We start from the raw sequence: 19456 nt of genomic DNA, 5'->3' as shown, positions 1-19456 counted from the left end.
CGCCCAGGGGGCATCCTTGTCAGATGCCCGAACCACCTCAGCTGGCTCCTTTCGATGTGGAGCAGCAGCTGCTCTACTCTGAGCCCCTCCCGGATGGCCGAACTTCTCACCCTATCTCTAAGGGAGAGGCCAGCCACCCTTCGGAGGAAGCTCATTTCTGCCGCTTGTATCCGCGATCTCGTTCTTTCGGTCACTACCCACAGCTCGTGGCCATAGGTGAGGGTAGGGACGTAGATCGACCGGTAAATTGAGAGCTTCGCTTTTACACTCAGCTCCCTCTTCACCACGACAGACCGGTGCAGCGTCCGCATTACTGCAGCTGCAGCCCCAATCCGTCTGTCGATCTCCGGCTCCCTTCTCCCATCACTCGCGAACAAGACCCCGAGATACTTGAACTCCTCCACTTGGGGCAGGAACTCATCCCCGACCCGGAGTGGGCACTCCACCCTTTTCCGGCTGAGAACCATGGCCTCAGATTTGGAGGTGCTGATCCTCATTCCCGCTGCTTCACACTCGGCTGCGAACCGTTCCAGTGCGAGCTGGAGGCCCTTACCCGATGAAGCCAACAGAACCACATCATCCGCAAAAATCAGAGATGAGATTCTGAGGCCACCAAAGCGAAAGCCCTCCGCCACTTGGCTGCGCCTAGAAATCCTGTCCATAAAAATTATGAACAGAACCGGAGACAAAGGGCAGCCCTGGCGGAGCCCATCACCCACCGGGAACGAGTCCGACTTATTGCCGGCAATGCGAACCAAGCTCTTGCAACGGTTGTATAGGGATCGAATGGCCCGTAGCAAATTTATGAACCATTTTATGTTATATCTCGTGTTAAGCATTGAATGTTCTTGGATTCTGAATGAATAATTCAATTTAAAATTCATTGACGTCAACACATTTTTCTGTCTGGTTGTTCAGTGTTCCTTTGGTTCCTGAATCAAAGTCAGTCTGACTGCGATCTAGTGCATCACAGATTCAGCCATCGTGAGTTTGTTGGCTTATTGCGAACATTATTTCTGTGGTGTTTTCATTATTGTGATTATTTAACAGCACTTTCAGAAGTGAAGTGATCATAGCTTTGCATGCTCGACTGTCTTTTCATCCTTTTATGTCAAAGACAAATGGACTGTATAAAGCTGCAGAAGTAATACTGTGTGTGGATAGAACAGCACTATAATCAAACCGTGCCTGAAAAGCTTCCCTGTACTTTGTGACCATGTCATTACGTTCATCATCATCAGGCTGGTTCCATCACTTTGTAGCTTGAATTTTAAATGACACTTTAGCTAATTGTTAGTTACTGGGTCATTAATACTAAATTAAACTCTTTAGCATTTAGTTTTAAAAATATGGCATAGTGTCATGTCTAAAGTTTTTTTTTTCCATCTTGATGACATGTAGGCATCTTCCATACTTGTGCCCAGAAGTCTCCCTGGACTGTGGCCAGAAGCAGTACTGACACCCTGTCTACACTCATAGCCCCCTGGCTTCTTATTGTAAATAAAGTGAATTGCAGGTGTTTCTGTCTGTGTGAAAAACATGTAAGATCTTCGTTCAACAAAATCCATAGGTGTTTAATTGGACTGAGATGTGGTTTCATCTGCCCTTTGGATGGAGGCATTGTCAGTTTGGAAGCGAATTCTCACATCAGGATAAACCTGTTCAGTAACTGAATACATTGGATTACAGATAAAGGTTTTATTGATTTGCAGTGACACTTATATCTAAGGAAAGAAAAAGTCAACCCGTCACAATATCCACCACAGCACAACAAAGTCTCAAGAAGCACTCAGGACAGGGGTCAAGGGTTAAGATGTTTCCTTTAAGTCTTTTTTCTGTCCGCAATTTAACATTTTAGGGACTATAATATATCAGTTTATACTAACATATACAAGATATGGGACTGTTGTGTAATAAAAGGTTAGTAAACTCCAGATGATTGCATTACACAGTTCAGGCTTGTTTTTGCAGTAGAGAAACTGGAATTAGCAGAAATGGTTGTTATGGGTATATGGTACACTGGTTATTAAAAAAAATGGTACAAATGATACAAAACATTCTAAACTGACTAATTAGTTCATATTTGGGGCAGGGATAGCTCAGCAGGTAGAGTGGTTGCCCCATGATCGGGAGGTCGGGGATTCGAATCCACTGAATGGTTACCCTGCGGTACCCCTGAGCAAGGTACTGTCCCTACACTCTGCTCGCCGGTGTGGCTGCATTACTGTTATTTTAAAATAAACTATAGTTTACAACAACAACAAAAAAATAAATACCAATTTGATGGCAATGATAAAAGTGCCATAATGGCATTTAAAACAATAATAAAACCATAAAGTCCACAAATTACACAGCACTATACAAAATACCTTAGGTTTAGTTAAATGTATGGCTTTTGGTAATTATTTGGTCACCTAGCAACAATCCACAGAAAATGGTGCATGCAGTGACTTTCTTATTTTTCATACAGTCAATATAACTCATGCATGCTGCAGAAATTGTGGAATGCAATATGAAGACAGATATCCACCAGATAAATGAAATATGTTTTGTTTTTTTTTCTAGAAAATTGAAAAATGTACATTTCTTTGCTTAAACAGCCCACCTGTCTCTCGTCCTCAAAACTCGGAGTGCCAAGCAACCTTCAAATGTTTAAGCTGTTCCAGAAACTCAGTTGGGTTTGCTTTTGGAGCTCTGAAATTAGGGGTCTCTCACCAAAGCAGTATAGTTTACTGAGATTATAGGACAGACCTTTAAACTGTGGCCACAGGTATTACATAGAGGTGTAACTTTAAGCCATCACCCTGGTTCCATTAAGATCAGGCTGGCCTGAGTGACCTGGATTGTGGCTATAAAAGGGAGGGTGAGTGCTTATGATGAGGGAAGCTTCTTCCAGAAAATCCTAAAAAGCTATTTCAAAGGCTTACTTGTGTTCCTTAGCCAGACTGCTCAACTGTCTTCCTCCAGTCTCTCTGTGTATTCTGTCATCTCTTGGGCTGCTCTCAGATGTTGATTGAAGCTGTTTAAGTCACAGGTTAAATGATCAGCTTATGATCAGCTTACCACTAACATAATTATTTGTTATCCTGTGAACAGTCTGTAAATCTTAAGTGTGAAGCAGATAAGGCCAAGTCAAACGTGCACAAGGTTGTCACAGTTGTCTTTGTTGGTATGCAAATAGTTGTGTAGTAGTTGGGTTCTGCCAGACATCAACGGAATGACAAATAACAACTTAGACTGCACGCTAACATAATGACTTCAGGGCCTTGCATTACTTTGCCAGCCCAGCACAACACCAAACTTGGTAACTTCTTTCCATTCAGAAAGGAAATACTGCAAACATTGTGAGACAAAGCAGAAGAAGCTTAAGTGCGTTGGTATTTGAAGCACCTCAGGACTGCTTTTTCTCAACAGGCTGGGTCATGTTGAAGCAGACAGTTACTTAACCAACAACACTGACACTTTGACCAAATATAATAATTGTATGACACACCAGGATATTCAGTATACAGGAAATTCAGAAGTCATGGCTGATAAGGAAGTCTACAGACTACTTAAAGCCAGGGATACTGCTTTCAGATCTGCTGACAGTCTGAGGGCAGCCAGGGTCAACCTGTCACATGTCGCATCAGAAGAGCCAAACACCGCTACTCCTACAGAGATAGGAAAGGCTTTAGGAGTCTGGGGAAAGGCATTTAGATCACCACGGACTACAAACACCCACCAGAGACCTTTGACAGTAACATTGCTTCCTTTTTCCTCCACTCAGCTCTCACCCACCAGGGCACACATGCGCACACACACACACACGAAAAAATAAAACTTATGTCAGAATGCTGTTCATAGACTTTAGCTAGGCATTCAACACAATCATCCCCCTTGGAGTTAGTATGCAAACTGGACCCGCTGAGCCCGAACACCTCACTTTATAATAGACCTCATCAATGGGGGACCACAAGCACTTTGGGTCGACAACAACACATCGACCACCATCACGCTGAGCACTGCAGTCCTCCAAGCATGTGGTTTCATTAACTTTGTGGATGGCACAAACGTAATGTGGTCTCACCAAAAAAACAACACAGAGAGGCCAACCAACTGGTCGTGTGGTACAGTGGCAATAATGACTTCTTAAATGTGGAGACAACAAAAGGGATTGTTCTGCTATGGAAAGGGTGAGCAGCACCAAATTTATGGATGTGCATAACACAGATGACCTTTCCTGGACAAACAAAAATGCATTTATGGTCAAAAAAGACAGTAGACACAGAAAACTTCCTCTGCAGATTGAGGAGAGCGAGAGCCCCGGTGCTGATTTTGTGCTCCTTCTACTGAGGCAGAATTGAAAGCATCTTGACTACCTACATCACTGTGTGGTTCAAAAAATATACTTCCTCGAACCGCAGCAGCGCCATTTACTGCAGTGCACAGTAAATAGCGCAGGAAAGCTCACTGCTGTCCCCCTGGTCTTCTTCATGGACCACTTCGTGGGCTCAAACCTTTACTGTACATGCATAATTCATATTCTTCTAACTTTGAATTATTCTTATTTTGTTTGTGGACTGGGTGAAACAATATTTTACTCCTGTGTATGACTGGCAAATATGGCAGAATTGACTTGTATTAGCTATGTATTAGGTTATTGCAGACAAAGGTGTGATGAGTTGATTACCTTGTTTCACTGAGTTATATGGAAATTAGAGCTGATGGAAGATCAGTTAGAATCCAGCAGTGATGGTGGCATCACAGTGGCAGTGGCACCATTAAATGATGTCTGAAATCATACTTCTCTAGATCAAACAGACAATTAACAAAACAACTGAGTTTGAACAGGGAATTTATTTCATATAACATTGCTTGCACAGATGGAAATGACTCAGGCGGCACTTATGTAAATGTATATAAAACTTCTTTAAATACATTTAATCTAATATTAAAGTATTAAAATGAATTTATTGATCTTTTGGTCTACTGTGGCTTTCACTGTGAGCACCATTACATACTTTATCTTACTTATCCCAGTGATTACCAGCCATTTATCTGTCACATGTGCCATTTTCAGTCTGTTTGATGTAGTCAGTTTTTTTTTTAAAAGTGGTTCTAAAGGTATTAGATCAAAAACAAGTGAGACACATTTGTATTTACTTTTACTTGATTACATTCCTGATGTACAGTTTTTAAAATGTGGGCTAAAACACAGTTTGGATTTTAATAATAATAATAATAATGGATTGCATTTATATAGCGCTTTTCGGGGCCCTCAAAGCGCCTTACAATTCCACTATTCATTCACTCTCACATTCACACACTGGTGGAGGCAGCTACAGTTGTAGCCACAGCTGCCCTGGGGCAGACTGACAGAAGCGAGGCTGCCATATCGCGCCATCGGCCCCTCTGGCCAACACCAGTAGGCGGTAGGTGAAGTGTCTTGCCCAAGGACACAACAAGTTCCCTTTAACCACAGTTAGCAGTTATCAGTTGTGACAATTAGGAGTTATTTAACAAAGATCATCAGTTAAGGAATTGAGATCTCTTCTGTCTCAGTTTGTCGATGAAATTGAAAAGTTGTGTTATATCACCCTGGAGGTCACTTTCATATATGTTTCTGTCTTAACAAGTGCCCAGCCAAGCTGAGCTATCCAGTGGGTATTCTGGGCAGCATGAACCCAGAGACTCATGTACAGTAAAACCTTTGTTGGTAATCACAGAGGTTAGACGTGTCTTGTAGATGGCCACTAGTTTTGCAAATGCTCTCCAAGCCGTTAATGTTTCATGGCTGATGTTTGGCAACTCAAACCTTCAGCTCCCTCCACAGATTTTCTGTGGGATTAAGGCCTGGAGACTGACTAGGCCACTCCAAGACCTTAATATGCTTTTTTCTTGAGCTAATATTTTGTTGCTTTGACTGTGTGTTTTGGATCATTGTCATGCTAGAATATCCACACATGATTCACTTTCAATGCCCTGGGTGAGGGAAGGAGATTCTCATCTACATTTTGTCCCCATCCACCCTCCCTGTGATGTGGTGCAGTTGTCCTCTTTTTCTTTGCATAAAAACACCCGAAAGCACAATGTTTCCAGCTCCATGTTTGACGGTGGGCACAATGTTCTTGGAGTCTTTGGTAGCGTTCTTCCTCCTCCAAAAGTTAAGTTGATGCCAAACAGCTCGATTTTGGTCTCATCTGACCACCTAACTTTCCCCCAGTCCTCCTCTGAATCATTGAGATGTTCAATGGCATACTTCTAACGGGCCTATGCATGTCCTTTTCTGAGCAGGGAGACCCGTGAAGCATTTCAGTCCTTCACGGCGTAGTATGTTACCAACTGTTTTCTTGGTGACTATGATCCCATGAGATCACTGTGCCATTATGGCACCGGATACCGGTACCCATCCCTACACCCGATGAAGCCAACAGAACCACATCATCAGCAAAAAGCAGAGATGAGATTCTGAGGCCACCGAAGTGAAAGCCCTCCGCCACTTGGCTGCTCCTAGAAATCCTGTCCATAAAAATTATGAACAGAGTCGGTGACAAAGGGCAGCCCTGGCGGAGCCCATCACCCACCGGGAATGACCCCGACTTATTGCCGGCAATGCGAACCAAGCTCTTGCAACGGTTGTATCGAATGGCCCGTAGCAATGGGCCAGACACCCCATACTCCTGTAGCACCTCCCACAGGACACCCCGAGGGACACGGTCGAATGCCTTCTCCAAGTCCACAAAACACATGTAGACTGGTTGTCAGTCTATTTAATTTAAAAGTCTGAATATTTAGAAGCTTAATCTTTAGGCCTAATCTTTATTTTCCTGTTATGCTCTGTAAACTTTGTAAGTAGGAGAAACCCAGAAACCAGTTAAATTATTATTCATCCAAGAACTCAAATCTAGCATATATTTGCATCTTTTTAACTAATTAAAGCATCTGCTTTTTAAATGCATCCCATTCACACTAATCATCTCACAGCTGATAAAACTGAATATATATATTTATAATGTATTTGAGTTCATTTACAGTTCAGCTGTGCTTCACAGCCAGATTAAAAAAATCTAGCTTTTCAGTGCAACAAAATAATAAGTAAGTAAATAAGTTCAAACTGAGCATCAGAATGAGGCAGAACGATGATTTAAGTGACTGATAGGAAGGATAAAAGTAATTCACATGCAACTTGTTACAACCAAGGTATGCAAAACAGCATCTTTGAACAGCAGCAGAAGACCACACCGGGTGCCACTCCTGTCAGCTAGGAAAAGGAAACTAAAAATATCCATCCATCCATTCACTTCTGCTTCTCCTTTTCAGGGGGCGCTGAAGCCTATCCCAACTGTCTTAGGGCGAGAGTTTTGAGCTTGTTAAAAATATTATGAAAATTAAGTTCTATAGTTTTTAAAAACATCAGATTTAAACCGAAGATTTTTAATATAATAGGATATAAGTGTCTTCAAAGTGCAGGTTACTTTTAATTAAACTTCAACCACCTTTTTCTTCACCAATACCAATATTAAGACAGACAGTGCTATTGAGAAGTTGATGAACTTCAGACGGATGTCCAGCTGACAGGATGTGAATGATCACAATCATGTGAAAAATCTGCACTTTTTTTTTAGTTTCATTCAGAAAACAGTGAGCTTTGTTAACATTGCACTAAAACATCAAACCTCCTCACATTGCTTCTGTTGTATGTTGTATGTTTTTTCAAGAACTGCACAGCGAGACTTTACAATGTAAGAAATGATTTAGATCTAGTTTTTTTTTATGTAAATGCAAATACTAACTGCTGTGTGTTTGTCACTCAGGAGACAACGACTGCGGCATCTTGTTCATACCCTCTATTATAATTTGCTTTCATCACCCTACTGGCTGCTTTTCTGGAAGCAGTATAATTATGTTTTACGCTAGATACACCTGGAGGATGTTGTGCCTGAATGTAGTAAATGGTTGACATGCTTTACTCAGGGATTCTTTTTTCTTTTTTTTAGCATGGATCATTTGCATTACTATGTTGTCCAGTTAGTCCTGTGTTTCATCCTTAATTCATTAAAAAAGAGGTTTGGATGGGCATATGAATTCAAAATTCACATTTTGGTTCTTTTTAAATTATTCAAGCAGTGTTTCACCGAGTGGTGAAACCCTTCACATATTTAATTCTTTAAAATAATCATAAAAAAAATCAAATACTGGATTTAAAAGACTGGCGAATCTTTTTTTTTTCATTGATATTTTATAGACACTTGATTTTGGGAGGAAACAGTGATCTTATTTTGACTTAAAAACGACTTCCTGAGTTTAATTCAATTATGTTTGTGAACAGTTGTTAAAGATTTATATTCTCAGTAGGAGGGAAGGGCTTAGAGCTGAGAGCCACACTAGGGGAGGCTGGAAAGTGGTGAGGAAGCTCTAACAAGCAATTTGTTTTTCTTTTAGTCTTTGAATGGGATTTGCTGAGAACAGCAGCCCAGAAGAAGCGTTGCTTATTATGTCCTGTTTAAAATAGTCTCAACCACCACTTACTGGACATCACGGTGTGGGTTTTAAAGCTGTATCACAGGAACCAGCTGTGCCTTTGTCTTTGTCACAGGTATTAATATTCAATTCAATTCAATTTTATTGATATAGCGCCAAATCACAACAACAGTCGCCTCAAGGCGATTTATATTGCACAGTAGATCGTACAATAATAAATACAGAGAAAAACCCAACAATCATATGACCCCTTGGAGCAAGCACTTCTATTAATACTATACTAATACTAATAATGCTTAAAACTTGGCCCTTTATTGGTGAAAACTGCTGCCATTTATCACATGACGTTTACACCAGGTCATTGAATAAAACACCACAGACACATTTTCTATTATTTAAAAAAAAATAATGGACTGGTCAGCGTTCCTCACAGTTTATGTTTGGATGTGTTATTTAAACCTTTCACTTTTAGTTTGCCTATTCCCAAAAGCATACGCAGTGATTAAGCAGGTCTATTGATTTTTCAGAGTAAACACTTTTCTCTTGAGCCTTAATTGCTTTTCCGGCTTAAAGCCAGCAGATGCACCTAAATACCTGCCCCTCAGAAATGATTTCAAACTACTTTGGCTCAAATCAGGTAAGGACAAACATGTGGAAATAAATAAATCAATAAATGGGGACTGAATGAAGTTGGAGGGAATGTTCATTAAATCTTGACTTAAAATCCTGTTTACATTTTTCCTTTCATGTCTTTATAAACTTTTTTTCTGGCTCTATGATACTTCATTAAAAATGATGATTGTTGGAGGTGCTTGGTAAGGTTTACATTTAGAACAACATAATAGCATCAATTTAAGTGCATCAATAAATCAAACCGGGAGAGGGAAGAAAACAAAAACGGGAGTTTGAAAGAGGAGGAGGACATATCCACAAGAAGTCTTAAAATACTGTTCGATGTAGCTCAGATTTGTGTCGTCTTTTTATACGCTGCCATATCCTCTGCATAGTTTAATCTGACAACCTGTAATTATCATTGTGGCTGACAATGATAATCAAACTCCCTCTCAGTAGCTATATTTATAAATTAGCCATAATTACTGGATTGCAGGATTTGCATGAACACAGTCGATGCAGTGGTCACCATAAGTTCCACCCAACTATTAAGAATTGGTCGTTAATATAATTAGGCGAAAATAATTATTGGTGGCAGTTTGTGTGTTTTTTTTGTGCACACTTTGTGAACACTCTGGGTTTCAGCTTTTTTTTCTTGGCTTTTTTCATTCCCTACATGCACTTTATAATCTTCTTATTGATTATACATTTCACTGAGTGATGCAGCGTGTTATACACATTGTCTGCTTGTATCAGATTTTTATACTTTCCACAGAGTAATTGTGTTTTTATTTCTGTTATTTACTTTGCTGTTTATGAGCAGCTTCGATGCGCCGCTGTTACTGTAGGAGAATATTGGCTGCAGTCACTCATCAAGGTTTCTGGTGAAAATGATTTTTCTTTGAGTTGCTTTATGTTTGGACTTTGAACAGTCCTGACCTGCTTTGAAACCAAAAAACACAAACAAACAAAACAAAGACCAGCCACCTTTTTTTCTGCTCTGTATCTACTTCGTTCTCAATTACAGAATAAGTACAGAAATATAACCAAAGCTCATGTCCAACAACAGAGCCGTCTTTCTGACACCTTAAGCTACAGGATGATAATCAGGGTCAATCTTAAAATGTACTAAGCTTATCAGACTGCAAAAGAAAAAAACACACAGTGTACTGTACATATAAATACAGGCAAATATATTTCCAACACGAGTCCTTTCTTTCTAAAACCTCTGATTAATCAGCTAGTGTGAGTCTTAACACTAGCATCCCCAGGCTTCTACCTTTCTACCTATAAAACCCGGAGAGCAGTCAAATGGTGGAAGTGGAAGCTAAATTGGCTAGTCATTCATATGTATATTAGGCTGTTAAGTAGGAATTCTGGAGGGAGGGGAGTGGGGGTGGGGGAGTGGAGTGTTTCAGTTTGCCATCTTGGGGAGAAATCAACACACATGGGTGTATGTCCTTTGTTGCTGACTACTGTGTAGGAGTTTGTGGGTGGATGAATAGGCGAACAGATGAAAGCGGTGGCTGTGCCTCAGGAAGTAAATCAGTGGGTATTTTAATTGGAAGGTTGGTGGTTTCATCCATGGCTGCTCCAGTCTGCATGCCAAACTATCTTTGGGTAAGACACTGCATAGAATAGAAAGCTCTTACAGTAGAAAGATAAGGAAAAAAAAGACATAGACATAGAAAAAGTGTTTGGATGAATGTGTGAGGGAATGATGTGACAAATACTATACAAGAACCAATCCATTTATGACTACAGAGGGACACAGATGTACAGTTTATATCAAATAAAAAAAATCATATTATAAGTATATTTATTTAGTAATGAAGAGTTATTGAGGAATCCTCTCCATATTTTGTCTGTTACATTAAAGCCTTCAAAAAAAAAAAAAGGGGGGGGGGGGGGGGGGAGTTGCTAAAGGGCTTTAGTAGATGCTTGTAACTTAATAGCAGATTAATTATGAGAGATTGTTCCTGGTGATATCAGGAAACACTCAACTCTAAGCTCTGTCTTTAACTTGCAATGGCTGGTGGTGGTTAAATGGTTGGTAGCCCCAGTTGCAATGCAGGTGAATGCAATGTGCATGTAAATTCAATGAAGCTGAGTGCTTTTTTCATTTATTTGCTTACTTTGTCTCCTGATTGACAGACGTTATTACAAAGAACAGCACCAAATTCTCCAAACAAAAGGAAGGTCAGAGCACAACCTTGAAGTGGTTTTGTCAGGCTTCATTTTTCCAATTTTCAATACATACAGGACATCAGTGATGGCCTTTGAATTGAAAGATTAGATGCCAATTTACAAAACATTACATTCCCAGAGGGCAACGTAAGGAGGAAGCATTACCACAGAGAGCAATTTACTCTTTTTTGTTATAGATGGCTGTTTGTAGGGCACAGGGAACAGGTGCATTTTTCCTTCACCTTAGAGTTTATTGAAATATTGTCTGGTTTCTACAGCAACCATGATCTCTACCATTATCTGTTAGCCAGAGACAAGGCTGTGTAAATTGGTAATCTTTGAGTGTGTTAAAGAGAGGTATCTAGGGAAACACTTATGAGGATTAGGAGCTTCTTTACAGAGATGCTTTTGGCACGACTCATAATCATATCAGTCAAGACAAATCCATACACAGTATGAGTATTGTGTAAGTCTTGAGCCATCCCGTCAGCTCTTTAATACTTTAATACACATCCTGAACTTTCTCAGACAAGTTTCCTTTAGGTAGTGTTCAGGAATAGTTCTCCAGCGTTATTGAAGGACATTCAAAGCTCTTCTTGTTTTTCTTTTTTGCGCCTCTCTGCATTCAGTTATTTACATTCTCTTCCACACCATGTTTTTTGTCCTGTCTTCATCCCCTAACCCCAACCGGTCGCAGTAGATGGCCGCCCCTCCCTTAGCATGGATCTGCTGGAGGTTTCTTCCTGTTAAACGGGAGTTTTTCTTTCCCACTGTCGCCACAGCTTTGCTCATATGGGGCCATGTTTTCTTTGCAATATTGTAGAATCTTTACCTTACAATGTAAAGCACCTCAAGGCAACTGTTGTTGTGATTTGGCACTGTATAAATAAAACTGAATTGAATTAAAATATAATTCTTTGGATGTCGACTGCTTTTTGTTCTGTTCTCTCAAGATGATCCCACACTGCTTCAATAATGTTGTAGGCTCTGGGGGAGGATAGTGTTCCAGGTATGATTTTACTGCATTGGCAGTGTGTTTGGGATCATTTTCATACTAAAAAAATAAAGCTGTTGTCAAACAGATGTTGTACTAAAGGTTGGATGAAAATCTGACATTAGTTTTCTGCTTTCATAAATCCATCAATTTTGACAAGATCCCAACACAAAGTGTAACGAAGTGTCTAAAAGTTTAATTTAAAACTTCTTTGCCAAGTTGTCTGTTGTGAACAACACACCAGATGTAACAGCGGTTCATGCCTTGTGTTAGATGCCTTGTGTGGCTTAACAAAGAAACAAAGGAACGAACAAAACTTTATGGTGAAAAGCCGACAAGAAAACTCACCACTGCACTAGTGCCTTGTTTTACTGGTAACCTTGGTAACGAGACATTTAACCTCTTAAGCCCCAAGCCTACCTGATCTCCTGCTTTTAGCCCCCATATTTGTACCATGGTTTGATTTTTATAGCAGCAAGAGTGTTTTTTATGCAATCCTGTTTTGTAGTCTATCTTTATGCGCGTCTGCAGAGTCAGTAAAGTGCATCATTGTAATTATGTATAATGTAACTTAATTTTACATGACCAAAATGCAAAATAGTCACTCAAAAACACAGTTGTTAAAAGATAGCAAAGAAGAAACCATGCTTTCTCTTGCTTCGCTGGTTTTAGCAAGACTAATTAGTCTATAGTTTAGCATAAAGGTATTGTAAATGTTTATGTTTCTATTTATTTATTTTTAGCCAGTGTCCGGGTCTGTGTCTGAGCAGGGCTGGTTTCCCTGTCCCTCATGTGGACATTTTGACATCAGTCACAGCCTATAACGAAGGACCCAGCTTGTCTCTTTGATGCCGAAATGTTGAAAGTAGGACAGGAAAATAAGCCCCTTTCATGATTAACCAAATAATCTCCTTTTTTGGTCCAAGATGCACCAGATGTTATTACGGCTTCTTAGTTCTCAGTGTGTTCTTCTCATATCTCTGCCTTTTGTTCCTAACTCTTGTCTTAGATCATAATGACATCTTTAGAGTACACAAGGGGGATGAAATGAGCCCATAATGCACTCTGTGCACCTTGTTTTCTTTTTTGAAATCAAACAAGATCTAAGCTTATGTCAGCTGTGTGAGATTAATGTTGTTCCTATTTGACAGGGCAATTTCAGCCGAGGGTTCATCTTTTGTTTCCACGCTCCCAGATGGGTTTAAGTGGTTGCGTTTAAGGTCGTGCGTTTGCATTTTACATTGTACTGACAGACTCTGTGTTGAGAGTTGTGGCGATGAATTCATCAGGCTTTGTTTTCCTTGTCTTCCCCTCTCCCCCTGGGGATGCCTGTCTATAGCCGTTTTCACACATGCACGGGAGCCATGAGCCTTTCTAGGCATTAGCTGGCAGAGCTGCGTGTGTCGATGAATATCTTTGAGCAGTCTTTGCAGCACTTGCTCCCCTGAACAAAGTCTGTTTAATGTCTGACTGAGCCAATATGGGAGAATAGCAGATAATATATTCAGAAAATTCAAAGCTAGCGGGTGTGATGTCCTGCCTCCTGCATGCTCTATCCAGGTGTCACACCTTGGCTAAATCAAACAGAGGATTTCAAGTGGTGAGAACGTGCCCTATGTCAGTCTACTCCTGTGTGTGATAAGTACTAGAGCCCCCATCTGCCCCAGCATCAAGTCTTCAGCCATTTTTATGTGTCAAACACGATTTCTGAGTTTTACACCAAGTAAAAAGGCCTAATTAAGCAATCATGACATAAGATATTATTTGAGTTTGTGCACATTTCAGTTACTATGTTGTTAGATATACATTACATTTGCTACACAAATTCACAGATTACTTCATAAGAACATCTGTTTAGCTGCTTTATAATATGTCATTTAGCCAATCACATGGCAGCAGTTCAGCGCACTCAAGCATGTAGACATGGTGAAGGCAAACTGCTGATAGACTCAGCAGGTTAAAATGAGAATCAGGATGGGGAAGAAAATGTTATTAGTGCCAGACAAACTGTTCTGAGTGTTTCTGAAACTAGTGATCCACTGCGACCTCCACACACAACAATCACTATGGTTTGTTGTGTGTGGTGTATGGTTTATATAGACTGCAAAGAAGAAAATGTCCAGTGAATTGCATTTCTGTGATTGAAAATGACTCGTTGGTGCCAGAGGTCAGAGGGGAGTGGACTAATTGCTTTGAGCTGATTGAAAGGCAACGACAACTCAACTAGCCACTTGTTACTGGAGAACATGCCGAAGCTTGGAGTGGATAAGCTACAGCTCATACTCCTTAAGGAGGCGGCACAGTGGTACAGTGGTTAGAAATGTCAACTCACAGCAGGAAAGTTCTGGGTTCAAACCCTTAGCTGGAGCCTAACTAGGTGCAGTTTCCATTTTTCCCTGTGCAGGACCTTTCTGGGTACTTAGACGCCCTCCCAAAGACATCTGTATGTGTTAGGTTAACCAGTAGTTCTAGTAAATATGAGCATGAATGGGGCATTAATCCTTGTATCCACTGGCACTCTGTACACGGTTCGTCCTGCCTCTCAGCCTTTATGCCATATGGCATCTTAAAGTAGGCTCCAGCCTAGTTTAAAGACATTTTCAATCCCCAGTATGCAAATTTAGAGTCAATGAAAAATGAGCATTAAGCTACATCCTTCAGAGAAGTGCCATCATTACTCACCTCGCCGGGGGGCAAAAAGATAAAACAGGCAGCATCCAAGATGGAAATTTGTGTCATGGAAATGTCCTGCGTCTATCCAACATTTCTTTTCAGGAGGCACGTGCAATAGTATCAGAATTAAGTATTTAGTAGAAAAATACATGTGCACTACTTAAGACTGAGGGTTTAGCCATGCACTGGGTCTCATGAGCTTCTTGCAAAGACAGATAAATCTTCAGATGTTCATTAGTCAGTAAGTTTATTAGCATCATTGCTCATTCTGCAAATGAGAGAATTTAAACTGATGATATGATTTACGTTTTAATTTCCATTGTAAATCGCGACAGCTTTAATAGTAAACATAAAACTGATAGTATTTTGGTGAATGGCATTGCTTGTTTTTCTATCAACCCTCCAAAGACGTGTAAACACATTCAAGTGAGCAACAAAAAGTGATTACTTCGGTGTGAAGGAGGTCATAGCTGCATGTCCATTATGAAATAATTTCAGGTTCTTCGCTTTGTCATACAATTTAAATGTAAAACCATTACAAAGTGTTTTACAGGTGAGGCAGAATGAAACAAAATGACTAAAAAAAGTCAAAATCATGGAAAGCTTTTTATAAAAGAATCCTTTCAAACATGACCTAAATAAAGCAACTGACTCTGCCATCCTAATTTCTTAATTTGTAGGTTGATACAGCGCTTCTGAGGTCTGATTGCAAACTCTGTCCCCTTCTTTTCCCCCGGGCCATGGAAAAAGACAAACCATTGCTCGAGGATCTCCAGGTATGACCTGGTGCGGTCAGTAGATCTTCTTATGCTTCTGCAGAACCAGAAAGTGTATTTAGTTAGAAATAAAGGATGTGACTGTGAGACATGAATCATTTTAGCTCTGTTGCTATGAAACAGATGTAACAGATGTAACAGATGTAAGAGCAAAGCAAAGTTAAAGATGCCTCCCTCGTGTAGTTATCTTGTCATCCACTGCACCAGCCTCCTAATAATTTTTGCATGACTGCGTGGACTTAACCATTTCTCTCTGCAATTGTTCGTAACTTAAAGTAACTTTATAAAGAAATTACAGTTAGAGGAAGGTAGCACATTCAGAATACTGACGGGGAACAGAAAGACAGAACATGCTCTCATATCTCATATTTCCAAGGATGTAAGACCTCATAATATCTTACAGACTTGTATAATGTCCAGTTATCTCAGTAGGGCAGGATTACATGTGTTTTGGACACTCAACTCCCTGTCTGGCTTCTGGAGACAGGCACTCCCTGTACTTTTAAGATTAGGCTTGAAGGTGTACTTTTGATAAAGTTTATAGTCAGGGCTGGATCTTTTTTCCAAATCAATTCAATTTTATTTATATAATGCCAAACTGCTTGACTGCAAATTATGCTGTGGCTATGCTGCTACAGTCTCGTGGCGGTTTTCACAAAGCCATACTTAAGGAAAGGAGAACAGGGGGAAAGGCTGAAGAATGTCAAATTACACAAGAACTGCACTGAAAATCCATGGCAACAGGTCTTACTGGTGCATCTAGAGGCTAGCACTGAACATTATTGAAGCATTGTGGGATCGTCTTGACCGAAAATAGAACAAAAGGCAGAAACATCCAAAGAAGAGCTTCGAAGAAAGCTTGCCAAAGAAGGTTCAAGCAATATAAAAGACTGAAGGGAGGTCACACTAAATACTGACTTTCTCTCTATATGGTATTTTCATATATATTTGACGAGTAAAATGTAAAGAGAAAAGATGTGGATCAAGACTTTTGCATATATTACAACATAGAGAGCGAGAGAAAGAGTGTATATTAAGAGCTCCAGTGAAAGGCAAGTTTTCCTTTGATATGAAGGGTCCTTATGGTCACATGTCCAGGCTTCCTGAATAATTACCTTTCGGCAGGCTCATTTCTGGGATTAAAATCCACTGCAATGTTAAGAAATATTCAACAGTTAGGAGTTCTGTGTATTTTGCCTTTGTGGTGCCATTAAACATGGCAGGACTGCAGCTTTACCGCTGCTGTGGTTAAATTATTACCACTTCAAGTGGGTGGTACAACGATTTGCCCACATCACCCCATCAAGGTAAAATTCATCTTATCTGTGAAATTTAATAGTCTTGCTGCTAAGCCTTGGGATGATGCAGTTAGGCTAAGAACTTCAAACGTTTTGCACCTTTATGTTATCGTATTGCAATTTTATTACTATGTTAGCGCAATGACCACTATTAGACAGAATACTTTAGCTCCTTTATTTTGATCTTGGCAGAAGGTTTGTTCTAAGGCATTTGTTAAGTGTAAAAGATCATATTGAAGCTATAGCTTTTTTATGTATATGTTAGTACTGAAGATTTACCTTTAGAGGTAACCATTCCCTCAATCTCCCACAAGCTACATTAGTTACAATAGTAACTAACGTTACATTAGTTACAATAGTAACTAATGTAGCTGAACCCCTCCAGGAAGAAGGTGCACTTGAAAATTGAAATTGTTCCAGGGTATTTTGCAGCCAACACAGGTAATGATGATGGTGATAATACCTGTGGTCAAACAGAGCATTAGGAAGAGAGGTAATGTGGCTGACTGCTGGTCAGTAGAAATGAAAAGCCAATAAGCTGCAGGAGACAAAACAGCAGAAACATCACATTAACACCAACAGAATCAACTGGACATTGTCCACTTCTCTCATTTATGTTTTTTTCTAAATCATCATGCTGCACTTCCAGTTCCTTTTCATGTGGTATTTGCAAGTCCTATCGCAAAAGATGAAAATGGACACAAATAAAAATGTCTTATTCAAAAAACAGGCTGCAGTTATTAAAAATATATACTTTTAATTTCTGAGCTGGCTTTCTCTCCCATGATGCTCATCATCAAGTAAAGTGACCAAGTGAATGCACCAACTAACCACAAAGAGTGACACACTTATCAACCAAGTGCAGTTTGTGCTCATACAAACCAGCACATCAATCATGAAACATGTTTGTTTTTCTGTTACATTCTGCCTGAAGACCAGACCAACTCTTTACAGAATTAAATATGACTGTTTTTTTAACAATGTTCAGATAGATAAAATGAAGAAATGTGAGGACAGAGCCAAACCGCCCATCTATCCATTTTCTGAAGCCTATCTTAGCTGTCAAAGGACAAGAGGTGAGGTACAACCAGGACCAACAATCACACACTCACATTCACATCCATAGTCTGTTTAGACCAGTTAACTTCATAAGCACCTCTTTGGACCGTGGGAGGAATGACAGGGAGGGAGAACATGCAAATGAAAGCACCTAGGTGCTGAAACTCCTAAATGGGAAATTCCTTTTCCCATAGTGTCAGTATTAATGTTTAATAAATGCTTCCTCATTGCATGCCTCACAGCTGATCCACACAGTTTTATTCATTTAGCCATCCATCTGTTTTCTTCTGCTTCTACAAGCCAGGGTTGCAGTGGGGCTGGAGTCTATCCCAGCTGTCACAGAGCAAGAGGAAGCATACATGCTGGACAGGCCAGCGTACACACAGCGAGAGCCAGACAGTTATTCACAGGCACAGGAAGAGCACAAAATCTCCACTTAGCAAAGTGCCAGCCAGCCAGTGGATTTGAACCCAGGACCTTTGAACTGAATTGAATTGACTAACACAGCTGATTATTTTTAGCATCATCTGAGTTGCTGATGTAGGACCTCACTCAGTTTCCCAAAACTCTCCCTTTTCACACCTCCAACTGATGTTCACCCTGGGGTCCCATATACAGCAAGGACAGGTTACAAGGCTACATGATGTCACTTGATCAGACTCCTGATTACTCTTTGCTTTGCTTCACACTGGCCCAAAGAGAAACCCCAACCAGCAAGTGAGAACAAAGGGACCAAGTTTTTCTTGCCTCATCATAGTCTTTGGTTAGAGCAGGATAAGTTCGTTCAAGTATGTAGATATTTCACTACAGCTGTTAAATTACTGCAGGTCCCAAAGCTAATTAAGAGGAATAAAAGGCAATCAAGTCCCTTTTATTTAACCGTGTCGAGGACTCACTGTCCTGCAGCACACATGGATCTGGACAGAGACCGGCGTGATAAGTCAGAACAAATGGGCTCCATTCACCACTACGTTGTTGGATTACTCTTACATGGCTGGATAAGCACAGTGGGAGCATTGTTTCATGCTGCTGTCTGGATGGGGCAGTCAATTAGACTTAGTCATCATCTTAAATTAGATCAGAAGACCTCCTCAGGTCCTGCACTGATTTAAATATAAACTAATTTTATATATAGTTATTACAATTCAAATATGAAAGGATTGAAAAACCTTGAATTATGAATTGCCATCACTAGTAAATATTTGTTTTGTATGCACTGTATAACTTCTGGCGGGGCATCACGTTGCTGTCGGTACCCGGGAAAGTGTTTTGCCTCGCTCTTTTGAATCGGCTACGACACGCTGTGAACGAAAGATTGCGAGAAGAGCAGGCTGGGTTTCGGAGTGGCCGGTCATGCGTCGAGCAAATCTTCACCCTCCGCATGATCATTGAAC

The sequence above is a fragment of the Diplotaxodon limnothrissa genome, linkage group LG15, assembly GCF_057381915.1.
Source record: "Diplotaxodon limnothrissa isolate DT_005_m linkage group LG15, D_limnothrissa_male_GT1.1, whole genome shotgun sequence".
Classification (NCBI taxonomy): Eukaryota; Metazoa; Chordata; class Actinopteri; order Cichliformes; family Cichlidae; genus Diplotaxodon; species Diplotaxodon limnothrissa.
The sequence above is the reverse complement of the archived record's forward strand: the minus strand, read 5'-3'. Positions refer to the sequence as shown.